General features: G+C 41.0%; 1 pseudogene; it reads left to right on the forward strand.

Moving 5' to 3' along the window:
* Positions 1-4052: 4052 nt before the first annotated feature.
* The window catches only part of LOC111158613, a 79225-nt pseudogene continuing 76675 nt past the window's right edge, over positions 4053-6602 (forward strand).

A 6602-nucleotide genomic window follows, 5' to 3' on the forward strand; every position in this document is an offset into this window, starting at 1 on the left:
CAACACTGTGATAAGTATTATTATCCCCATTTCACAGATGAGCAAGAAGATTAACTGGAATTGTCATTGACACAGAGCTCCTAAGTGAAGGAGCAGGAATGTCTGTCTTAAATTCTACTCCACTGAGCTTTCCTGCCTTCTGGAAAAAGCAGATAGGTTCAGAGATGTTAAACACCAAAGAACCAATAGAAACAGTAGCAGTTTACTCCCAGATCCTTCAAAGCCAGTGTTCATTTTATTTTATCCAGATTGCCTTTCCCCCATGTATGTACTTGTAAGCCATTAAGATTTAAAGATGCTGGCTTTAATTATTACCAAAGGAAAATGGTTCCTAAGGGAGCAGAAATTTTTCCCTTTCCAACTTAGCTATCAGTATACTCAACAATCAAAGTGGTTTGGGCTAACATTGAAAATCTCCCTGCATAGTTCACTTACATGCTTGTATATCCTTATGTAGACCATAGCATCAGTCTTAGGGAAGCCAGATCATAGGCAATGTATAGTTCAGACATTTGAAACCTATATTTGCCCCTAAGCCAAAAAGAATGGATCTGCTCTCATCGATCACTATTTTAATGGCTTACTTCCTGTTTGGAATTACAGTATAAAATGGTGTCAACTTCTCATTCTGATTTCGATTCCAGTTTTCAATCTTAGTTTTGGAAAGTTGCTTTGATGGAGGACTCAAACATTCAAGTTATAGAAAGAAAAACCCATAATTTCTCTAATAAAACAACTTCATATGAATCACAGTCCTCGTAACGAACTTGCAGCCATGACACCTTGATAACTCAGAACATAGCCCAGGGCTTTCAAACTTCTTTAAGGTTTACTGTTTCTTCAAATATCTGCTCCAAAAAAAAAGCTGAGGGCCCTAAAAGGATCAGGACAGGCATGATCATTTAGGCAAGCAGGGAAGGATTTTATGTACAGTTGGTTGATGCTGGTAATTAATGATTAATGTGGTTACTAACTGTGTGGTAAACCTGTCTTGCTTTGCTAACAAGTGATAAATCTCTTTGATACAACATAGATGTAAAAAGTAGATTCCTGTTATGTCCATTACAACTTCCGTACTCCCCCTTATATCTGATTATAATCTTTTTGGTAACAATGATCTCAGAGTACTTTGGGAATTATTTTTTATGTATTTCTTTGTAATGTTGTTTACAAGGAGGTTTTAAATTGCACCAGCTTGTTTATTATAGTGTTTTAGATCTGAATAAAGACCGTCTCTGTTCAGAGTGCTTTGTTCCTGTGAGCGGCTCCTCGGAAGTCAATGAGAGGGTGCGATGGCCACTGTTGATCCAGCAGCTGGACTACAGCATCTTTGCCATACCTGTAGCCTCCCTCATCTCATTGCTTCTCCGTCATGTTAGGCATCACTACTCTGTTCATGACAAAGAGAAGTGAGTTTTGCCAGCCTTATCTCTATACCAGCAAATCCAGCAGACTTCTGTTCTCTTTTATGACCAGAATCAAGTTTCTCAAACATCCCTAGCTAAAATGTTGAGGGAGAGTTTGCACAGGCATGGTGAAAATGATGATTTCATTCATTCAGATACATACTTAGGCTCTACCATGTGCCAGCCGCAAGGCTATCTGCTAACTTACCTGGATGACCTGTGGAAGCTTTCTTCATTCTCTGGTCCCAGTCGTGAAGTGGAGGGCTTGCAGACGGAGATCCTATAGAGGTTAAAGCAGGAGAATGATTTTTGCATGGACGTGCATGAGCATCGAGGAGGACAATGAGAGTGTTCACTGGCGGATTTGAGGTGTGGCTGTAAGCACAAATCAGGAGGACAGGATAGACAACTAAGTTAACCTGATGACCCAAGACTTGTGTCCAATTTTCCTACTGGAAAGCAAAACCACAAAATCAGCAAATTCAGATACAGATTTCAGACTTTATCTTAATTACTCTGAGTCTCTAATTAACCTCACTATTATTATATATTGCTTAAATATTTATAAAGTAATATAGAAAACTCAGAACAAGCTAATGAAGTTACCAGAAGCATTATTAGACTATATTATGGATGAATGTTGCTGTCTCCTCAAAATTCACCTGTTGAAGCCCTAACCCACAATGGGATGGTGTTAGCAGGTGAACCCTTGGGAGGTGATGAAGTCATGAGGGTGCGGCCCTAAGACAGCTTTAGTGCAGATACCTTGATCTCGGACAACCAGCCTCCAGAACTGTAAGGAATACGTTCTGTTGTTTTAGGACATCCATCTATGATATTCTCTTATGGCAGCTTCTGTTGGCTAACATAGGCTCTGTTAGATGCTCTCTAAGAGGACATGTAAAAACCATTATGGTTTATCCTGCAGGTTTTTTTTTTGTTGTGTTTGCTCTTGTTCTTTGAGTCAAGTGTTTAAAAAGCAAATGTCTGTGACTTTACATATAATTGTGTAAAAGTGAAGCACCTGTTAGTTTGGGCTCTAACCTTCAAGCCTAATGAGAGAGAAGCTACTAGTTGAGGAAACCAGCTGTGATAGCTGGGGCATGCTGGATGGACATAATGAAAGATGATATGAGTTTCAGGAAAAGTCCTGAATAAATTAGGAAGCAAGAATACATTTTTTAAAATAGTTTTATTTCATATATTAATTGTAGACTTATCTTTGAAAAAGAATCATTTATCATTCATTTGATCAATATTTATTAAGCACCAGTTATGCACTGTTGCAATGCCTGGATAGATCACAAAATAAAATACAAATCTAGCTGAGGGAGACAGATGATAAATAATAAATATGGAAGTAAGTAAATTATGTAGTATGTTAGAAGTTAAAGGAAAAATGGTAAAGCATGATAAGGAGATTAATATTCTTCGGTAGTGACAGTGTTGAAGAGAATGGTCTTACTGAGAAGGTGAGATTTGAGTCAGGCCTTGAAAGGCAAGGAATCCGTCAGCTGGATATCCTGGGGAAAAGCACAGGACGAAGTGTAGTTAACACAGACAGTATACAAGTTACTCTAACACGTTTATGTCACCTACAGTCTCATGAGAAGACCACTAGAAATCTATAGAAAGCACAACAGTAACAAATTTAATTCTCAAAAATGTGAATTTGATTAAGAAGATGGAACAAAGTGTTAGTTAAAATAGATTTGAGATCTGTGAGTTGAATGTAAAATGATGTCTAAGAAACAGGTGCAAACATTTTAATTTCTGCTACATTCAGGTTCTAGACACATGAGAGAAATTGGTATATTGGTAACACTTGTGACCAATAATTCCTCTTCTCTGCCTTTCAGAACATATCCCATAGACATCACTGGTTTTAAGACATTTGTTTAAGGCAGAATTGTAGAATTTTGGAGAAGAATCAGGTTCATTAGTTACACTTACTTTACAAGGACAGACTTGTTACCTTCTCTCATGAAGAACAGTCTAGTGGAGAAGATTGACATTATTCCTACAGTTTCTGTCCGTGCTGTAGAATTACAAGGTGTGACAGATATTGTAAAAGGAAAGAATAATTATTATGTAAAATTGTATGGTGTTGAAGAAAACTCACCAAGACAGGAAATGCTTCCATGAATGTATATGTATCCTAAAGTCTGAAGGACGAGTGGGGGAAAACTAGCTAAGGGTTTTAGGACGACACCTGCTGAGGCAAGAATGGCCCCACAGTGGAAGCGAGCATGGTGTGCCCAGGCGTGCACTAAGAAGGCCAGCACTGCAGGAGTGAGGGGCGGGGAGCAGAGATACCAGGTGTGGCTAAAGAGCAAATAGGGGACAGAAGTGAGGAATTTTACTTTATTTTTCTCTGAAAACAATGAAGAAACATGAAAGGTTGTAAACAGTGGAGAAGTATCTTGAACATCTTTGGGACAGATGTTCTGATTAGAAGTGAGGGAAGTTTTGGGAAGGGTTGTGGATTAGGAACAGGGAAACCAGAGCTGAAGGCTCAAACTCAGGTAGCAGCGGAAGAAATTGAGAAAAGTTGATGGATCTGAGAGATGTACAGGAGAAATAAATCAGGAGGGCTTTTATTCAAGGGGAAAAGTACAGCTTAGGATGATTCCAGGTTTCTAACCTATGCAAAAGGATGAAGGGCAGTGCTATTATGAGACATCTCCCATAGCTGATGACAGTGGCCTTGACCAGTTGGACTCAAAGACCTTCCAAATCTTGGAAATGCTTTACCGGCTGGAGAAGATGGTGAGCATATATGGCTGTGTTTAAGAAACCTTGGGACCACACTCTGAGAGCAATTGCCTGAGCCACAGTGTGAAATCTCACTGGGCAAGGATCAGAGAAGTTCGCAGAGAATGGATGGGTTTTGCTGGAACCCATCTGCACTGCCCGAAGTAGTCCAGTCCTCCATCTTCTTTCCACTCTAGACCTAGCCTTAAGCACTCCTTAGGGGGTCAACTTCTTAGGAGACAGAGTGTGTCTTCAAAAAAAATCCAGACCCTGAAGACTGTGGAAGATTAGCAGAATCAACATGTACTTCTTTTGTAAGCATGTGTCTAAACACAAGTGGAAACCACTCTGGTGGTTTTCTCTTCATTATCAGATGCTTGGACCAGTGATCTCTAGCTTTCTTTAATTAGGAAAAAGAAAGGGCTTTTGAATGTCCCATTAGTCTTCAGTTGAGGCAGGACACAACCCAAGTAAGTTCACTGGTTAGGCATTGGTGAGCTCAGAGGGTTGCAGAAAACCACACACACTGATGCTTCTTGGGCAGGGTCTCAGGGACAGAGGACAGCTTGTCTCTGTTGTGAAATTGGTCTTCCCCTGTCAGTATTAAATAGCTCTGGTGGGGAAGCTCTTTCCCTTTCTCCTCTTAAAAAATGTGTTGGGGGATGCCTGGGTGGCTCAGTTGGTTAAGCAGCTGCCTTCAGCTCAGGTCATGATCCCAGCGTCCTGGGATTGAGTCCCGCATTGGGCTCCTTGTTCTGTGGGGAGCCTGCTTCTCCCTCTGCCTCTGCCTGCCACTCTGTCTGCCTGTGCTCGCTCGCTCTCTCTCTCTGATAAATAAATAAATAAAATCTTAAAAAAAAAAAAAAAGAAAAATGTGTTGGGAAGCCTGGATGTTACTGCCTGAGTATAAATTGCATTCTGAAAATGAGACAGGACAAATCAGATGATTCACCAAAATAACTTACTGCTGATAAGGATCTCATGGGACGAGCGCCTCTCCACCCCGGAGCTCAGTTGAGGACAATCAGAAATGACAGAGATGGCACTCCCAGACAGGATGTGAGGGGCTGCACTTCTGACCCTCAGAAGTCATCAAGGGAATCAGTTTCTGATTCGTAAGATGAGGAAACATGGCAATCAACGCTTTAAGCTGGAGCAACAGGCATTACCTCATTATATGAGCTTACAATTCCCCAAATAAGATGCTGAACATATGCGAAAGAAATGGCCAGGTTCCATTTGTGGAAAACTGGCCCCAAACTCCTGATTGAACAGTGATTCTCAGAAGAAGGCAACTGAAGAGAATATCCAGATTCTTGAAGTTTCTGGAATATTGTGAGAAGATGTCATCCACATGGAGGAACCTGGCATGTGGTGTCTACAGAGGCAGATAAATCCTCCCTTCTTCCCACCATCTTTGAAGGAAGAATGGCATTCCCAAGCAACTGCACCACCCAGCTTTTACTTGGATTCTGTTAACAGTGTGACTATTGGGAAGGCCAATCTTATCTCAGGGTGACTTTGAAGAGTCAACCTGTACTGGGAGGTCAGTGTCCCAAGTAGGACAATATTTAAGTCTTTCAACAATGCACCTGAGCGATCTCCTACTGCTAGGTGACTCTGACTTTGTCTGTTTTAGATTCGTTTCCACAGAAAATAAAGACTGAAATTTGTTTACAGGATTTTATCAGGAAGGACTCTTAGGAGTAACGTGTGAGGAAATCCATGAAGATTTGAGCAGAGAGGAAAATTGAACTGCAGGACAACCTCAAAGTGACCTTGGCCAATCTGACCCATGCTCTGGAGCTCAAAAACACGCTTGAGTGTCCCTCAAAGAAACTTATAGCCAAGGCCTTCCCTGGGAAGGGCCTTGGTAGGGAGCACTCAGCAGGCAGCAATCCTTCAGCTGGGAAGTGCCAACCTCAGACAAGGCAGATCTAAGAGGAACAGTCTACTTGGGCCCAGTGAGCCAGAGCACACTTGTTAACACAAGGGTTCCTCTGAAGGGAAGTGAGGTCCTGTCACCAGTCGTCCCAGAAAGAGGTTAATCTGGGAGAGAGTAGGAGCTGCTTTTAAGGATGATGTATTGGTGGAGGGAGATCAATTTATAACCACATCGCCAGTGTGAGCTGTACTTGTGATGTTATGAAATGACACAGGTATCTCATGCAAAGCATGACTAGAGTCTATGTTGTCTGATTCTGATTTCAGCAATCATACACAATTATTCTAGTACAAGAAATACACTGCTATACGACAATTACATGATTAAAAGAATCAAACTCAACACCCACAAAACAGACAATCATATCAAAAAATGGGCAGAAGATATGAACAGACACTTCTCCAATGAAGACATACAAATGGCTATCAGACACATGAAAAAATGCTCATCATCACTAGCCATCAGGGAGATTCAAATTAAAGCCACATTGAGATACC

Source organism: Enhydra lutris, unplaced genomic scaffold (assembly GCF_002288905.1).
Source record: "Enhydra lutris kenyoni isolate GAN:26980312 unplaced genomic scaffold, ASM228890v2 scaffoldscaffold61, whole genome shotgun sequence".
NCBI classification, from domain to species: Eukaryota; Metazoa; Chordata; class Mammalia; order Carnivora; family Mustelidae; genus Enhydra; species Enhydra lutris.